Source organism: Lolium rigidum, chromosome 2 (genome assembly GCF_022539505.1).
Source record: "Lolium rigidum isolate FL_2022 chromosome 2, APGP_CSIRO_Lrig_0.1, whole genome shotgun sequence".
NCBI classification, from domain to species: Eukaryota; Viridiplantae; Streptophyta; class Magnoliopsida; order Poales; family Poaceae; genus Lolium; species Lolium rigidum.
Window position 1 is genome coordinate 239998565 of NC_061509.1, and position 17878 is coordinate 240016442.

The window sequence follows — 17878 nt, forward strand, 5'->3', positions numbered from 1 at the left end:
TCAGCTTATACGAACCGAATAACATCGGTTCCTAAGATTCCTCGAAGCGCCGGATGTACTCGTCACCGTTTCCCCGCGCTTCGGCGTAGTTGTGCTAGATCGGCAATGCCGGACTCGGAAGCTTCTGAATGGTATTGCATATGGAACTCGTTCTTCCAATTGCTTCCAAGACTCGGATGGAGTTTGTCGGCAAAGAGGTGTACCATCCAAAAGCCGATCCCGTGAGGGACCGTGAAAAGAGCCTCACACGTAGCTGATCCGACACCGAAGCCGGTCCTAGTTGAGCCAAATATCGGCCGACGTGCTCGATGGAGCTGGAGCCATCCGATCCACCGAATTTGGAGAAGTCGGGGAGCCGATATTTAGGTGGCAGCGGGATCATCTCGTAATCGTCGGGGTACGGCTTGGAATAGCCGATCGCTCTTCTTTTCGGCATCATGCCGAATCGGTCTCTCGCATGGTACCGATCTCGATCCGTCGTGCTGGCCTTAGGAGTTGCACTCGAAGATTCGCCGGGGTGGCGTACTTAGCCAGCCATGTTTGCTTTTCCAGCTCCGAGCCAACCGCAGTGAGCCGGGCTCGGGAGTTTCGTCGGTGTGGCGTATTTAGTTAGCCACGTCTCGCTTCTCAAGCTCGTCGCCGACGTTCCTCCCGTCTTCGCCGGAGTCCCCGATGTTGTGGCCTGGTTTGTGAGTGCCCGAGTCACCACAATCCGGTACATACATGCACGCGTATCCTTGAGGGATCTCCTTAGGCGCCTCCATTAAGAACTCGGTAGTCACTAGGGTCGCCACCAATCCTCGTAGACGAGGAATGCCGGTGTAGTCGGCACTTCAGCAGGTGCTGCCAACGCATATGGCAGCGGTGGACGGGACTCGGAGTGGCAACTCTCCTTGATGAGTCCCGAGAGCTGGTCCCGACGGCGAGTACCGGTGGCTCATGATCTCCTGGATCACGCGCGAGCGACACGCTCCAACACGTTGACCAAGTTCTCGTGAGTGGCGGTGTAGTGAGTGCGCCACCGTGTAGTTGATCTCCCGCCGCAGGCCCTCGGTGCGTTCCTCCGACGGGGTAGAGAGGTCTATCCCATCGAGCGCACCTTGTGGTGAGAATCCCTTCCATCCGATGCCATGGGAACGGGTTCTCCGAAAGAGCCGATGAGGTCGGCTTCGAGGGTGGCCTTGATCTCGTTGTATTGCTTCTTGAGGTCATCGTGCAGATCCTCGTAGGTGACTCGGCGTGCCGTCCGCCATCTCGGATGTAGATGGCGATGTGGTTGATGTAGACGTTGGTCCCACCGGGCGTGCCGGAATGTGTTGATCGCCAAAACCCACCGGCGGGCAGCGGCCTTGTCAACACCGTAGAGCCGGGAAGAGCCTAGAGCTGCGGCTGGCTGAGACCCCTCCGAGCGACGGCCCGCAATGCTCTTCTCGGTCACACGCGGCGATGCGAAGTGCAAGGGCGTGCCACCTGACCTATACCTGGTCGGGAAGGTGATGGGGATGCCTCGCTTAGTTTCATGCGGGGCATACATGTAAACATTAAATACGAGCCTCGATCGGCTCTCGGGTTATCCCGTGAATCGGCTCAAAGAGCCGATCCACCCATGATTCGTACGGGGTGCACGAATACTTGGTGGTCCCGCTTGATCAAGATGAAGCTAATGAGATCTACGACGATTTAGGGTTTTCACCGCATAATCGGATCATCCTACTCCAGGTTGGGCCTCGCGGCCACGCACGGTGTTCGTAAGCCGATCCTAAACAAGGCCTAAAAACCAACATGAAGTTGATCCTCGGAACATCCCGTTTAGGACTTGCGAACGCCACCCTACGTGCCACTCGGATCCTCCCCCTTTGTAAGGCCTAACTATTGCGGATATTAAACTAATCCTTGTAGAACAAGGAGCAATCGTAACGGATCAGATCTACTAAATAATGATCAAGCGGGGTGCCGCCCCACACCCGAGACAAGCGTGAGGGCGGCTAGATATGCAAGGGTTGCACTACGTAAGCATGCTTAAACGAAGAACAATGCTAACCCTAACACATCTAATGATAACTACGTTGCTCGCCATCAAAAGCGCTTCGAGCACGAGCAACGCATGAACAACGTGGGGCTTGTGCTGCCTAGATCGCAAGATGCGATCTAGGCAGCATGTCGCTTACCCGATAGAAACCCTCGAGACGAAGGAGTTGGCGATGCGCCGAGATTGGTTTGTTTTGGGGTTGAACGTGAGTTGTTGTTTATTCCATAAACCCTAGGTACATATTTATAGTCCAGGCGGACTTTCTAATGTGAGCGTGCACCAAACCGTGCACGAGACAAACTCTAACTTTTAACCTACGATACAATCTACTATAAAAAGATACACGGGTAAACTAGCCCAAATTCTCCGTGTAAGGCCGCTTCAGAGATCTTCCACATGTAATCTTCCAAGCCCATCTCTCCAGCGGCCCGCCTCTGGATTTGTCCAAAATCTGGTGATAACAAATGCATGCAATCCAAACTACCAAGCATCCCCGGCCACCCCCTCTTTTCATTGATCTCCATGAGCCTTTTTGTATCATCCTCATTTGGAGCTCGGAGATACATCTCTCCATACAACTTGATCACCATCTTGGCAAACATACGCACGCAATCCGTGGTTGTTTGCACACCAATGCGAAGGTACTCATCGGTATAATCTGCTGGTATACCGTAGGCAATAACCCTCATGGCGGCAGAATTTTTTTTGTATGGGCTAAATCCCATGACTTGGGCAGCATTTCTTTTTTTCTTGAAATAATCGCAATTTGCCTCGCAATCTTTGACGATTTTCTCGAACAAAGTCCTACGCATTCGGTACCGTCTACGGAAGAGGCGGGGAGGATAGGTCGGTACCTCGGCGAAATAATCTTGCATCACCTGCTCGTGGCCGAGCGCGCGGTTCCGCGGAATGCACATACGCCCCATCACGGATCCTTTCCGCCGATCCAGCAGCTTCATGCGGTCCTCCATTTGCTTCAATCCGAACAGAGAGCAGCATCATCTCCGTCTCATCGTCGTTGAGCAGCTCGTCGATATCCGAATCGCCGGAATCCGACGACGACCAATCGGTGGTCGTCGCGTCCAAATCCGCCATGTGCACATCCTCCGAAGCCATCTACCACGGTGTACCATACATCAGCCCCAAATCCGACCAATTTACCGGCGGCAACCAAGAAGAACGCGGCGGAATACTCACCGGCGGAGAAGACCACGGCGGGAGGGCGGGCGGCGCGCGCGGAGGGACGCGGAACTTCGGCGGGGGCGCGGCGGAGGTGCGGCGGGCGTCGAACAACCTCGACGAGGCTGGGCGGACGACGGAGGGCACGGATCCGACGGATTGCGGCGGCGGCGCGCGGTGGCGGCGGCGGCGCGCGGGGGAAAACGGGTGGGGGGAACTGAAATGTCCGCGCGCGCTTTTGGAATTGGGATGCTGGCTTCGCCCACTATCCCCGCTCCCACCCCGCACAAGTAGGGGCGAGGACCCGCCCCGTACTCGAAAACAACAAAAAACGATTCGGGGGGCGTTTTTACGGGGCGTGCTAGACGGCCGGGTAGAGCCGAAACCCTCAAACCGGCGGTTATTATACGGGTTTGCCCCTTTTACGGGGTCTGTTAGACCTGCTCTCAGTACGGCGACATGCCACTGCCCACGTACTGCTTTGGCTTGGCTGCAGCTCACTAGTAGAAAAAAGATTTTCATCCCGATTCATTAGTCCCCAAATACTTTGACCCGGGACTAATGGGATCTTTAGTCCCGGTTCTGCTGGTGAACTGAGACTAATGCTCCAGCAAACCAACCGGAACTAAGAGCATCTCCAACAGGCGCTGTAAAATCTGGCGCGCTATACCGGCGATTGGGTGCGCTGTAGACCGCTGGCGCGCGGCATAGCGAAATTGCCCCCGGCAGAGGCTCTATTTTGCAGCGCGCGCGCGTCACAAACTGCTAATCCGACCTTTTTTTTTTTGAAAATTCATCAAACAAACTATGAAAATATGATCGAAAATACGAATATATTTTAAAAGTTCAACGATATAATGCGACATTTAAAACGAAAATACTAAATAAACTACTCCTCCGACTGCTCGTCGGACTCCCAGTCGAAGTCGGAGCTGCTCAGAGTCGTGTCCGACACCGGCGTCGACGTCGTCGTCCACTGGAAGGAGGAGGAGGAGGAGGAGAGGACGATGGTCGATGGCCCTGTGCCGTTCTTCTTTTCCTCCTTCCTCCTCGCCGCCGCCTCGGCCCTCGCCTTCTTCCTCGCCGCGGACTCGGCGCGGCGCTTCTCGCGGCTCGCCTTTTTCTTCGCTTTCATCGCCGCCTTCTCCTCCTCCTTCTGCGCGTAGAAGGCCTCTGTGGCGGCGACATCCTCGGGGAAGCGGCGCGCCCATTCGAGGCGCAGCGCCTCGTCGCGCTCGGTGATGAGGAGGCGCTGCTCCAGCTCCCGCTGTCGGCGCTGCTGCTCGCGCGTGATCATCGGCGGCGGCGGCGCGACCATCTCCGCCTGCTCCCGCATGAACACGTCGTGGAAATACATTGTTCGGCGGGAGCGACCGAGCCGCCAGGCGACAGCGTCGTACGCCCGCGCCGCCTCGTGCGCGGTGTCGAACGTGCCGAGGCGGATCCGCTCCCCGCCGGAGCGGATTTCCGCGTTGAACCGGCCGCTCGACCGCGCCCGGACACCGTGGTAGCCGGAGGAGGGGCGGCGGCGCGGAGGCATCTCGCGGAGGCGGCGCGGTCGGAGGCGGAGCGGCCGGAGGTGGAGCGGCGCGGGAGGGAGAGAGGCGGGGAGGGAGGCAGACGCGTGGAGGAAGTGGCAGTTGGACGCGTTCGCGCATGGCGTGTTTATACCGCGTGCGGCAAGTTTCCCGCGCGGGATAGCGCGAAAGCGCGCGGGCGGCAAAAACTTTAGCGCGCGCGCCTTTTACCCGCCTCCGCTGGAGCAGCGCGGCAGCGCCCGCGCGCGGCAAACCGGCGGTTTTTTTGCCGCGCGGGGCTTTTACAGCGCCTGTTGGAGATGCTCTAAAAGGCTATGGTGGGCTATGGCCGGCGCATGACTCTTTAGTCCCGGTTGGTGTTACCAACCGAGGTGTTACCAACCGAGACTAAAGGATACTCTCTCGGTTGGTAACACCAACCGGGACTAAAGGTATTTTCTGGCTTTTACTCCCCACGCACCCCCTGTGGATCACCTTTTTAACTCTGCAAAATAGAAAAGATTACTATTACTTTTACCCAATTTTTAGATTTTCAAATTTTTAGGTTTTAGGTTTGGCAAAAAATTTAAAAAATACAAATTAAAAAGTTAATGGTTATTTATTTATTCAAAATTATTATTACATCATTACTTTTGTTTATTAAAAGATTTATTTGAAATTCAAACAAAAAATAAATGTGACATCGACCAACATGTTAATATGATTGATAGGATACTAGTATCACATACATGCGCGCGAAGCACTTGGATGCGGTACGGAATGGAACTCGGAAGTTAAGCGTGCTAGTGTGGGAGGATGGGTGACCGAGCGGGAAGTGTGACCACGAGTAAGTAATTTGAGTAGAGATAAGTGCAGTTAGAGATATAGACTAAACTATGGAAATAACTAAAATAAAAGAAATTCCGAAAAAATAGAAAAAAAATGGAGTGAAAAAAATAAAATTAGAAAATCTGGAGATATTTTACGCGCGGAACCCACGTGGATGGACCCAACCGGGACTAAAGGGGGGGCTTTAGTCTCGACCTTTTAGTCCGGTTGCACAACCGGGACTAAAGCCCATTATGAACCGGGACTAAAGGGCCTTTTTCTACTAGTGGCTGCATACATTGGAAAAGTTTTGCTGACCGATTGGGAAACGGGATAGATAGCCAGCGGGAAGTGTGACCACGAGTAAGTAATTTGAGTAGAGATAAGTGCAGTTAGAGATATAGACTAAACTATGCAAATAACTGAAATAAAAGAAATTCCGAAAAAATAGAAAAAAAAATGGAGTGAAAAAAAATAAAATTAGAAAATCTGGAGATATTTTACGCGCGGAACCCACGTGGATGGACCCAACCGGAACTAAAGGGGGGAGGCTTTAGTCTTGACCCTTTAGTCCCGGTTGCACAACCGGGACTAAAGCCCATTATAAACCTGGAATAAAGCGAATCCCCTCCCTGGCAATCGCTCGCTCGAGCGATCGGTTTCTGTCGGCGCGGAGCGCTCGCGCGAAAGCGCGACTCAATTCCCTTTGTATCGTAGTGTTTTAATTGCGTTCACACGTGTTCACACTAACAGCTTGTATTACTACTTTGCAAGTTGCATGCAGCCAAGAGTGTTCACACTGCATGCATGCACATGCCCAGAGCATCTCATGGATTTGCATTTAATGAGCCAACTTTTCAGCACCTTTTCATAAGTTGTTGCATGCATACACATATCATCTCACTCTTTTTCTTCAGCACGAGGCAGACTCTCAATTCTCTTTTTGCAATTCCCTTTCTCTTTTTGCAATTCCCTTTTGGGTTTTTTTTCGTACGGTAATTCATATTTCAATGGGGTCCTTTTGCAATTCCCTTTTTCGGGCCAGTGGTTTTTAAGGGGGAAAATAATGGGTGGGAAGATCCACTTGCAACTCAAATGAACTACCACTTGCTACTCAAAATTAAGTACTATTTTAAGTTGTAAGCTAACAAAAGTTGCGAAAAAAATTCTTAATGAAAATTACTTTTTTAGGGTTGCTAGGTATTTATATTTACCGTTGATAAATAACGGGACACCGGGTTGATAACTTGTAAACAAAAAAAGAGTCACTCCATATTTTAAATTAAATTAATTTTTTAGGGTTGATATTTATTTATATTTACCATTAATAAATAGCGGGTCACCGGGTTGATAGCTTCTAAACTAAAAGAGAGTCGCTAAAATATTTTAAGTGAAATACTTTTTAGGGTTATTATTTATTTATATTTATCATTGATAAATAACGAGGCACCGGGTTGATAGCTTGTAAAATAAAAAAATATTCGCTAAAATATTCTAAATGGAATACTTTTTAGGGTTGGTAGTTATTTATAATTACCATTGATAAATAACGGGGCACCGGTTGATAACTTGTAAACTAAAAAGAGTCGCCAAAATATTCAAAATAAAATTAGATTTTTAGGGTTGATAGTTATTTATATTTACTGTTGATAAATAACAGGACACTGGGTTGATAGCTTCTAAACTAAAAAAAAATCGCTAAACTGTTTCGAATAAAATTAACTTTGGGGTTGATAATTTTTTACATTTACCGTTGATCACTCAAGTACGGAGGGGTTGATTATTCATATAGAGAGGGTTGATAAATTTTAGCCCGAAAAAAGTTTCTCGAAACATATCAACATGGGTGCTAGTTTTGAAGATCTCGTTGAGACGGATTTATTGGTGAAACCGAATCTTAATTTGGAGTTGTCGTTTGAAAGTTAAAACGTTTTGAATTTACAAATTTGGAAAAGATTCCGCTGACATCAGCATATTCGTCTATTTGTGCATGCATGCAGAACTTTTCCTCAATAGCCTACACCAGGTTGATAATTTTATACATTTACCGTTGATCACTCAAGTACGGAGGGGTTGATTATTCAAATAGAGAGGGTTGATAACTTTTAGCCAGAAAAAAAGTTTCTCGAAACATATCAACATGGGTGCTAGTTTTGAAGATCTCGTCGAGACGGATTTATTGGTGAAAACGGATCTTAATTTGGAGTTGTCGTTTGAAAGTTAAAACGTTTTGAATTTTGAAATTTGGAAAAGATTCCACTGACATCAGCAAATTCGTCTATTTGTGCATGCATGCAGAACTTTCCCTCAATACCCTGCAGGCAGGTTGATAATTTTATACATTTACCGTTGATCACTCAAGTACGGAGGGGTTGATTATTCAAATAGAGAGGGTTGATAACTTTTAGCCAGAAAAAAGTTTCTCGAAACATATCAACATGGGTGCTAGTTTTGAAGATCTCGTCGAGGCGGATTTATTGGTGAAAGCGGATCTTAATTCGGAGTTGTCGTTTGAAAGTTAAAACGTTTTGAATTTTCAAATTTAGAAAAGATTCCGCTTACATAAGCAAATTCGTCTTTTTGTGCATGCATGCAAAACTTTTCCTCAATAGCCTGCACCAGGTTGATAATTTTATATATTCACCGTTGATCACTCAAGTATGGAGGGGTTGATTATTCAAATAGAAAGGGTTGATAACTTTTAGCCCGAAAAAAAGTTTGTCGAAACATATTAACATGGGTGCTAGTTTTGAAGATCTCGTCGAGACGGATTTATTGGTGAAAGCGAATCTTAATTTGGAGTTGTCGTTTGAAAGTTAAAACATTTTGAATTTTCAAATTTGGAAAGTTTTAACGTGGACGTGAGTCATAGAAAGGAGAAGAAAGAGGTTTGCTCACATACGGATCATCCAGTAATTATTGTTTTGCCAGAAAGAGGAAGCGAACTCCCGCACGATTAAACCAAAAAGAGCTGTCGGAAAGTGATCGCTAGGTAGGTTTTGAGCGAACGATCGCCAGCTAGGGTGACCCGGAATAAAGGGCCTTTTTCTACTAGTGGCTGCATACATTGGAAAGGTTTTACTGACCGATTGGGAAACGGGATAGATAGCCAGCCGGCAGATGATCGGTGTCATGAGGGCAGACCCCTGCAGCGGCCACTTATCTTTTTTCTCTCGAAATTTTATAGTAGTCGATCAAAGTGAAGGTATGGACTGCCAGTGGTTGCGCCGGATTTTCGAACCGTAATTGTTGAGTAGGTCCTGGTCGACAGCATTGTTAAATTGTGTTTATGGGCGTCTCCCATGACACCACCGAACTAGGTGTAGGAGATCGCATCGTATCACGTACTGTGTCCGTTCTTCCAACTTGAAGGCGAGTATGGCGCACAGACCTACCAGTGCTACTGCTACCATGTTAAATAAGATGGCTATCAAGCCGCCGTAGGTCGTACCAAGCTTAAAAATCGCCTCCAATGAAGAAGGCAACGAAGAATTCGTGGCATTCACATCTAGGGGTGTAAACGGGTCGGATTAAATTGGATATTGCCATTTTTATATCCGAACTAGATATTTTTATGGATTTAGATCGGAGCGAATAATGGTCGAATGCGGATTATATTAGATTGCGGATATGGAACGAATTCAGAGCGGAAGCGGATTTTTTTCTTTTTTTCAAAATGGGGGCATACCCGAGCCTCTGCATCAATCGATGCACACGGCCTTTTCATTTATTAAAATTCTAGAATTCAAAAGTTTACATTGTGAATCAAAGAAGGTTGAGACATGTGTCAACCTCCGAAAACAGAAGCAACATATAGCTATCCATCCTGTAGCCTACTAGTATGACGCCACCCAGTAGCCCGGAAAAAGAAGTCCTGAGTAACTGTTAGCAAACGGTTGCATCCAGTATCCATAACCTCCCGCTGGTCCTCCGGGAGTAGGTACGCCCATTGTTGAATTCAGTGTGTAGCTCGCGAATAACCTCGCAAAAAATTTGTACCCTTCGTTTGTTAAAAATCAGATCATTTCGGTGGTCCAAATAGACCAACACAATGCCGAGACACCAATCCGTATTCTGACTTTATCTTTCTTTTCAACACCATTTAGCCAATTACCAAACATATTAGTAATATTTGCAGGAGGTGGTATATTATATGTAAAATAAATCATACGCCAGATTATTTGGGCAAAAGGCAAGAAAGAAACAAGTGTTGTACAGTTTCTATAGAATCACAAAAGCAACATTTTGTACATCCCTTCCAATTCCTCTTAGCAAGATTATCTTTAGTTAGCAACACTTTGATGTTTAAGAACCACATAAAAACTTTGATCTTTAGAGGAATTTTCAACTTCCACAAATACCGATGTAAGAACCTAGCGGAAGCGGATATTCGATAAAATACACACATAAAATAAGAAATATGATTCTTTTAGTAAAAAAAGTAAGCAAAAAACGTGTAACATAAGACTATATCCAAAGTTACACACTTCTTTGAATAACAAACCAACTTGTGTGCTAACACAACACACATAGTTGGATCTATAGACAAACTGCGTTGTTTGTTTGAGATAGTTGACAGGTGAAGGTGCATGGCGCTCATACCGGCTAGGGCGTCATGCTAGGCGTCGTGCTATGTTACATGGCATACCAGCCCAGCTAGAACGTCATGAAAATGGGCTATTTTGTCAGAATAACTACTACCATTTATGTTGTTGATTTCTAAAAGAGCTAATGCCTCTGGTAAATAATAAATTTTCGGATTTTAATTCAAAATTATATTAATTTAAACTAGTTCCTCCTGTTCGCGTAATACATGCAAGCTAAATTTTTCAAAGTTTGATAAAAAAGAAAACAATATAAATATCTACCGTATCAAATTGCGTATAATATATTATATAATAATTCTAATAACATTAATTTGGAAATACATATATTCACTTTTTATCAACATATAAACCTAGCTAGTTTGACTGTGAATAAACTTTATATGCTACATATTCTGGGCAAAAAGGGAGTAAAACCTCGACATTTATTGAGGATGTGGTGTAGTAGTAGGAGTAGTACGGAGTATATTTTTATCGATCGCTTGGACATATCTAAAGGTATAAATGATGCCCCCCATAGGGGGCTTCACAACGATCAGTGCACGTGAGCCATCGGATCTCTCCATCTGTGCATCTCAGCCGTTCGTTTTGGACCCTCTCCTCACTAGCTAACCCCATGCAACAGCCGATTGTTACCCGCGTCTGGCTGCATGTGAGCCCCACCTTTGCCGGACCCGCACGTCAGCCACCGTGGCTGGGATCTCTGTCGGTACGCATTGGCATCTGGCAGTGGATCTCAACCCGCAGGGGTATTTTTGGTATTTCACCGCGGCTCGTATAAAAGCGAGCCCCAGGGTGAAAAAAACCCTAGCCGCCGCCCACGCCCCTGCCCCCGCATCGCGCCCCCGCCCCGCACCTGCCCCGCCCCGCCTCGCGCCCCGCCCCCGCCTCGCCACCGCCACCCACGTCCTCCCGGGGTCTACGCGGCGCACCTCGCCGGCGCCATCCTTGGGGAGGAGCGCGGAGACAGGCCTGGCGAGCGCGACGGCTTGGCGGGCGAGCGCGTCGGGGAGTCCCGCCCGTCCAAGCAAGGCGGCGCCGCGCGCGTGGCTGACGGCGACGCAGGCAGCGGCGGCTGCGCGGGGCCCCTGGCGGAGAGCGGCCCTGGTGAGCAAGGCGGCTGGGCGGGCGAGCGCGTCGGGGGACGAGCAGAGGAGGAAGAGGACGACGGCGGCGCTCCTCTCTCCTCCGGCCTGCTTCCTCCCTGGGCTCAGCATCCTCCTCCCTTTCTTGGCTAGGTAAGGGCAGTTCTATATACATATATATATGTAAGGCAATCTATCTTTTACTGTTTCACAAGAGTTGGAAGGTTGTCAGTTAAAGTCAAGTTGGTTCCAACGAGCTAATACAATACTGGTCTTCCTATGGTAGCTAATTCAGTACTGGTTTTTAAATTGTTCTTTGGAGGTTTTTTTGGTTAAGACAATGCAGATGGATTTGTTTTCAAATATGTTGCATTGCTGGGTGCAAAACTTGCACAGTGCTATATAGGTAGGGGAATTTCTCTTATATTGATGTAGAAGTTAGAAACTTATTAGTTAATATCAAAGCTATTATATATTGAAGCTTCCAAGCAGGTTATTCACTCTTTTTTATCTCTTGATTGGGCACAGATGAAGATGTTCTTGGATGCAGTAAAGATTCAGCTTTGTTCTTTTCACAATTTATATAACATGTTTTTATGTGCAGATCGGACACACCAGTTCTTGGACCTCATAGTCAGTATCTTCATAAAATAGTTTCTATTTGTTGAGGTAATTTGTGACTCCCTTTAAGAGAGGTTTGTGTTTAGAAGAGAAATTTGTTTCTACTGAACTTTGTACCATTTTCTTAGTTTAGATAGTTTATGTTGGCCAACTTAATTGTGTTTTATCTATTACTTAATGTTTGCATGAATCATTATGATTTCAGGTTCAAGTTAATGGCTGTTTTTCCATCTGCAAGTAAATGTGATAAATCAAGCGCGGGTCATGCTGCAAGCTGATCCCTTATTTGTTAGTCGTGAGCACAAGTCTCACTGCTATCTAAACATCTTCTCCATATTATTTATTAGTCTCTAGGTCAGTACATATTCAGTTTTTATTGCCTCCCTTCTTGCTTACATTTCATGAATTCAAACTGATTATTTGACTATTTATGGTACATGTTCATTATTCTATGGGGAAGTTGCTAATTGTTCGATCCAGGAAACTTACCTCTTTTGTGAAAAAATATTATTTATGTACTATTTGTTGCATACATAAGCCATTGTTATCTGGTTGGGATTACTGAATATGATATTCCACATGGTAAATAATAAATATGGTGGAGCAAAGTAGTACGTAATATTTTTTTTGTTTGAAATACGCACTTGCGGATTCATACATATGTTAATATTGTGCAAATGATGCATTGAGGCCACGGTTGGTTGAGATGTACGGAAATTCCTAATCCCAGCTGACATCTTCGTCACTTGATTTAGTAGTCTCCATATCATAAAATATTTAGTAGACTTCAGGTTTTTTTACCATATCACTAATCTGTCATTTGTCTATCTTGCTCTTTTTACTCAGGAAACAAAATAAAAGGAAGAATCAACTATTGTTATAGATCACATGGGACTTTTGGCACATGCTGGTTTGATCCCATAGTTACTCTCTTGGTATTTTGGTTGCTGAAAATACAAATAATATGACAATGATGCACTTTTTACTAATCATTTCTCTCTCTCTCTCTCTCTCTCTCTCTCTCTCTCTCCTCACGCTATTTTTTCTTGCTTTATTTCCTGGTGCATTCAGTTGTTGTTTGGGTGATTCGTTGCTATTAGAGAGGGAGATGGGAAGGGGGAGAAGAAATGGTGAGGGAGGTTAAAGAGGAGACAACAGATGAATACAGATCTGCAACAATCAAGTATAGAATCTTGATTTTTATTTATGTTGATTGTAAATGCTAACTTATCTTTTACTGTTTACTACCTTCATGAGCTAAAATTATTTTCTCAGAAGCTACTCCTTCCAGTGGTGGAGGAAAGTTTGCACAAGATCTGGCAATGTTAGTCTGTCCTTTCTCGCCCTTACACCTTTGATTTTTTATGTGTGATCTTGCTTTGATCTCTATTGGATGTGTGGAATATGCTTTATATTTCCTAGGTCCTCAAGCATTACCATGTGGTTTTTAGTGCATATATGCAGAATCAAGGGTACAAATATGGAGACTTTCCAACAATTATTTTATTTGCTTAATCTTCTGGTGTTAGTTTACTAAGAACATACGTGTACATGATCCTTTGAATGGAAGGCCATATATTTGGTTCTCTGATACCTTCTGCTGCTCTATCTACCAAATGATTAGTTGAACTATTAATTAACAGGACATGACCAGTTAGTTGTTCACTTCATCATTGGGTAAACCCATTAGTTGTTGGCATGTCGTTGTGGATTTTCATTACATAGAAACTTTGTCTTTACCATGGACAAAATATTTTGGTATGTATTGCTTTATTTTCCCTTTTTAAAGGCCTTCATTTCTACATATTGATTGCTTACTTGAAAGAATTGGCAGAGTATACCTTCTATATTATACACACCGCTTGGTAGATTGTAGCAATGAGTTGTTTTTGCTTCATCTGACTGGTCTGTGTTACTTGGCAATTATCAACTCAAATGGTGTATTAGCCTAACTAGCTAATTGTATGATCTCTGCTCTCCTTTCTCATGATCCCAATCAATCAATTGGATAGTGGAAGTGGGTGGAGTGGGTTAATTATTTGGATATTGAATGACTTTCTACTACAGAAAATTCAAACAATTGATATTTTATGTTTTCAGAAAATATTGGCCTAGCTAGGGACTGAACTGTGCGCACTTCACATGTGATTATTCTACCTGCTTTGTTCAGCTTTGGTTCCTCGATTGTGTATAGATTAACACATATATATCCTCACGGCCCAATCCTGGTTAGGAGTTAGGACGTTTCGTGCACATCAATTTCCTTTTCAGTTGCATGGTATCTAAGATGCCACTTTCTAATGATTTATATGTTTGCTGCTAGAATTTGTCATTTTATCAAAATATCCAATAACAATACCAATGTATAAATTGTCTATATCTGAAATCTTATTCCAATTTGTTTATTTTTTTTGGTTGTAGGACTACTATTGTTTTACAGTGGGAAGACACATTTATTTCTGTCAAACTCATGCAAGGTAACCTGTCTCGCCTTCTCACATAATTTCTACTGAAAGAAGAGTGAACTTCAGCTTTATGAATACGAGTGAAATGCTTCTGTTTTTAAGGGGGGCAAGTAGATTTAGTCTTACAAACATAATACACAACACTGATTAATCATATGTATTCTCTTTTTATCATTTTTTATTTTCTACTAAGTAAGTTGTCTTAATTGGTGTCTTGCAAATATCGTATTATTAATATTTAGGCATAGTATCATCGTTATCCGTGGTTTGTTTTTTTAAATCACTAGATTCATTTGCCCAGTTATCGATTTGTATATGTGTGCTTATTTGCTGGGGAGAGTTGTAAGACCAAAATTGGAAACACTTACGTTCTGGTGTTTGTAATATTTTTCAATTTCCTCTTACATTCGTAGATTAGAAATAAAGTAATGGCCTTGGTTTTGATCTTTTCCTTAAATCCTCCCGAGGAGGAGAGCTTGCATATTTAGATATAAAGTAATGGTCTTGGTGTTTTTCTCTCGGGTCATGAATCCATATTCCTGAATTCATTCATTCAGTTAGTGGCACCAATTATTTGACCTAGGAAATAAATGAATATGAACCTCTTGGTGATGGCCTTCTCAATCCATCAATATATGCAAGGGAAGATATTTCCCATTGGGTTAGGAAAGCTATTATGTATGCTTATTCACTGAACATTTTTTTGAGGTACCCATTCATCACTACCACTATCTGGCTGTCAATTCACTATGAAGCCATGCCTCTCACCCTAGATGGTACAAGTAGAGGAGAAGAACCCTGAGGTTACAAGGTGCAGAGCTCTTCTGTTACAACCATCCATGTTGCCTGACTTTGGTCGACTGAAATCATGGCTTAGAAATCAACATCGCAGCCTCTTGGACACATAAGACTGGTTTAGGAATACAAGCAAAATTCTACATTGATTCTTTGGTTTATATACTTTTCTGTAAAGTACTGTCAGAAAATGCGTCTATTCAACTTTCCTGTCCTTTTTCCTAATAATCATGTTATTCTTTAGAATATAAATTATTGTCAACTCGGAGTTTCTACCCAGCCTAATTGAGATGCATGAAATTCATTAGTGTTGTATTTCATTTGCATAGCATGATTTGAGCACATCAATATTATGTGATTCCAGACTCCAAGAGATCCTTGGCTGCGAACGTGTTCTGACTCCAGATTTCTTAGAGTTGCTTTCTCAGCGCTTCACCTAGACGACATATCGTATCTTCATTAATAGGTTAGATTCTCGCTGTGTTCCTCTTTCCATTTGCAACTACTGAATTTACTGCATATGGTAGTGCTAATTAACACCTCTAGATTTTTTTGATGGTAAACTATTTGTTCTCGCATTAATTCCCTTTGTTCTACCAACTGTTGTCCATGCAGATCTAGGATTGCAGTGCTACCAGATAGGCCTAACTTCACATATTATGGTGTTTTTGGCAAAATGGCCAGCATAGCTAATGTAGCTCTTTCCCCAGTATTCTGCATTGCTAAGTGCAATCTTTAAGCCCTTGTGGCTTGAGATTTTATCCATATATTTATTTAAAGGAAGAGGTGCAGAAGCAGCAGTAGGTAATTCTATGGTAACCATCGCACAGTAATATATCTATAATCTTTTTAATGGGTACTACCTCTGTCCGGATTTAATTGACGTGACGCAGTTGTTAATTCTATAGTAACCATTGCACAGTAATATACCTATAATCTTTTTAATGGGTACACTGCAAAATTATGAATCTTTGATCTCTGTATGGGTGAAGTTATTCAATTTTGAGTTTTCATATGTAGCCGCTATTTCAGTTTGAGTGGTTTGGCTAGATGGGACATTGAGTTCACATTGTTGTAACTATTTAAGTTTGAGTGTGCACTTTTGTTGACAGGCAATTGGACAAGTACCTGACTGTTGTTGGGCCGACCGCACCTGATTGGGTCCTGTCCGTAAGCACCACCCCTTTTAGAGGTGAGATACTCATCTTTAGAACGGAGAAACAACAAAATACCAAACACATCAAAGCATGCTTGATACATGTGAATTAGATTGTCGCTGAGAAATTGGGGAGAGGGAGATAGCTTACATGTTATGTCGTTTCTCATGTAGTTTGTGCTAGCCAGCCTTGGACTAAACAAGGTTTGTGGGAATAAGGAAAATAAAAATGAGGTATCTATTAAACCATGGACAATCTTTTTGTTTATAGTTCGTCATACTTTAAGAATTTTCTTTAGAATTATTTTTGTAGTCGGGCATATATGGAAAAATACACCATATGGCGCGATATATTCTCAAAGCCCGAATAGTAGATGTTATATGCATTGTAGCTCAATTAAATGGTAGGGAGATTTTAACTAGCTGCCCTAATTTATTAGTATTCATGGTTAGGTTGCATTGATAATATGCATCATGTACCTATTTTAGGCTATAAGTGGATCGTTCGTATGAAAATCTTTCAATACTTATTTGATATATTCAAGAGAAACGTTGCTGAACATTTAAATAGAGAACTTCTATTCGTCCTGAAGTAGTTTGTATAGATAAGTAGATAGTGTGAAAATCCGACTTATTGAAAAGTAATATTTAAAGTGTTGTGTTTTGAAGAAATAAAGTGCAGCTCATTAATCTGTGTTTTGAGTCTGGGAAGCAAAGTTAAATGTGTATAATTTCCATGTACTGCAATTTGAATATTTGATGCTTATGTTCATTTGAATATTATGGTATGGTTTCATCTTTCATGGTCTGCTAGCGTACTTACAAAAATTTATTTTTTTAAATGATGCAGGGTTAGCTTAGTTGGCAATCCACAACAATGAAGCTTCAGATACTTATTCTAAACAGGGTTATATTGAAGTTTGGATATACCAGAGATCAACCAGCGAGAAGCATGTATATACCAGGAAACCAAAGAATTAGCCTAGAAGCAAGTATTTTGTCCAGGACCTGCAATGGAAAATATAAGACACTTATCTAGCACTGTATTCTATGTTAGCTCTAATGAGGGGAGGTGGAGCGTATCACCTAAATATGTGTCAGTGGAGTGTGGTTACTGGAATGGCTAAGCAATACATAACATCATTATCCTGTAACCTAAGCACAGTGCCGATGAAAAAAAGCTACCACATTGTTTTCTATGATAAAATATTTCTATCGGAAATGCAAATGTACACCCACGTATGGGTACACTAGCTATTCTGTCCACTCGTTTGCAAGAAGTTTCTTTAAGATTTCTGAAAGATTCCTCCGATGCAAAACATGCGACGTGACCGGCTAGACAGGATCGAAAAGTGAGAACTACAGTCCACAGTGGCGTGAGGCCTTACTCTACTGTTTGTACCTATGCCCACGTAGCATACAAGCCCAAGCGTGTAATGGACTAATGGTGGAGTTCCTGACGATGACGACGACTTCGTCTTCTCCAAATTCATCTTCTCTCTGGTTTCTTTGCCCTGTTAGTCTAATGTGCTCGAGAACCCCATTTCCTTTTCTGCACCACAGATTACAGGTGACACCCGTGCGGTTGATGAAGCCCAT

At 43.8% G+C, this 17878-nt stretch overlaps 2 long non-coding RNA genes across 2 annotated transcripts; both read left to right on the plus strand.

Moving 5' to 3' along the window:
* Positions 1 to 13143: 13143 nt before the first annotated feature.
* Positions 13144 to 15161, plus strand: LOC124688400. The gene is made up of 3 exons (XR_006998507.1): positions 13144 to 13187; positions 14285 to 14340; positions 15084 to 15161. It is a non-coding gene; the product is annotated as an uncharacterized LOC124688400 (long non-coding RNA).
* Positions 15162 to 15686: 525 nt separating this feature from the next.
* On the plus strand, positions 15687 to 17333 carry LOC124688401. Its single transcript, XR_006998508.1, has 3 exons — positions 15687 to 15927; positions 16236 to 16315; positions 17130 to 17333. It is a non-coding gene; the product is annotated as an uncharacterized LOC124688401 (long non-coding RNA).
* The last annotated feature ends 545 nt before the right edge of the window (positions 17334 to 17878 follow it).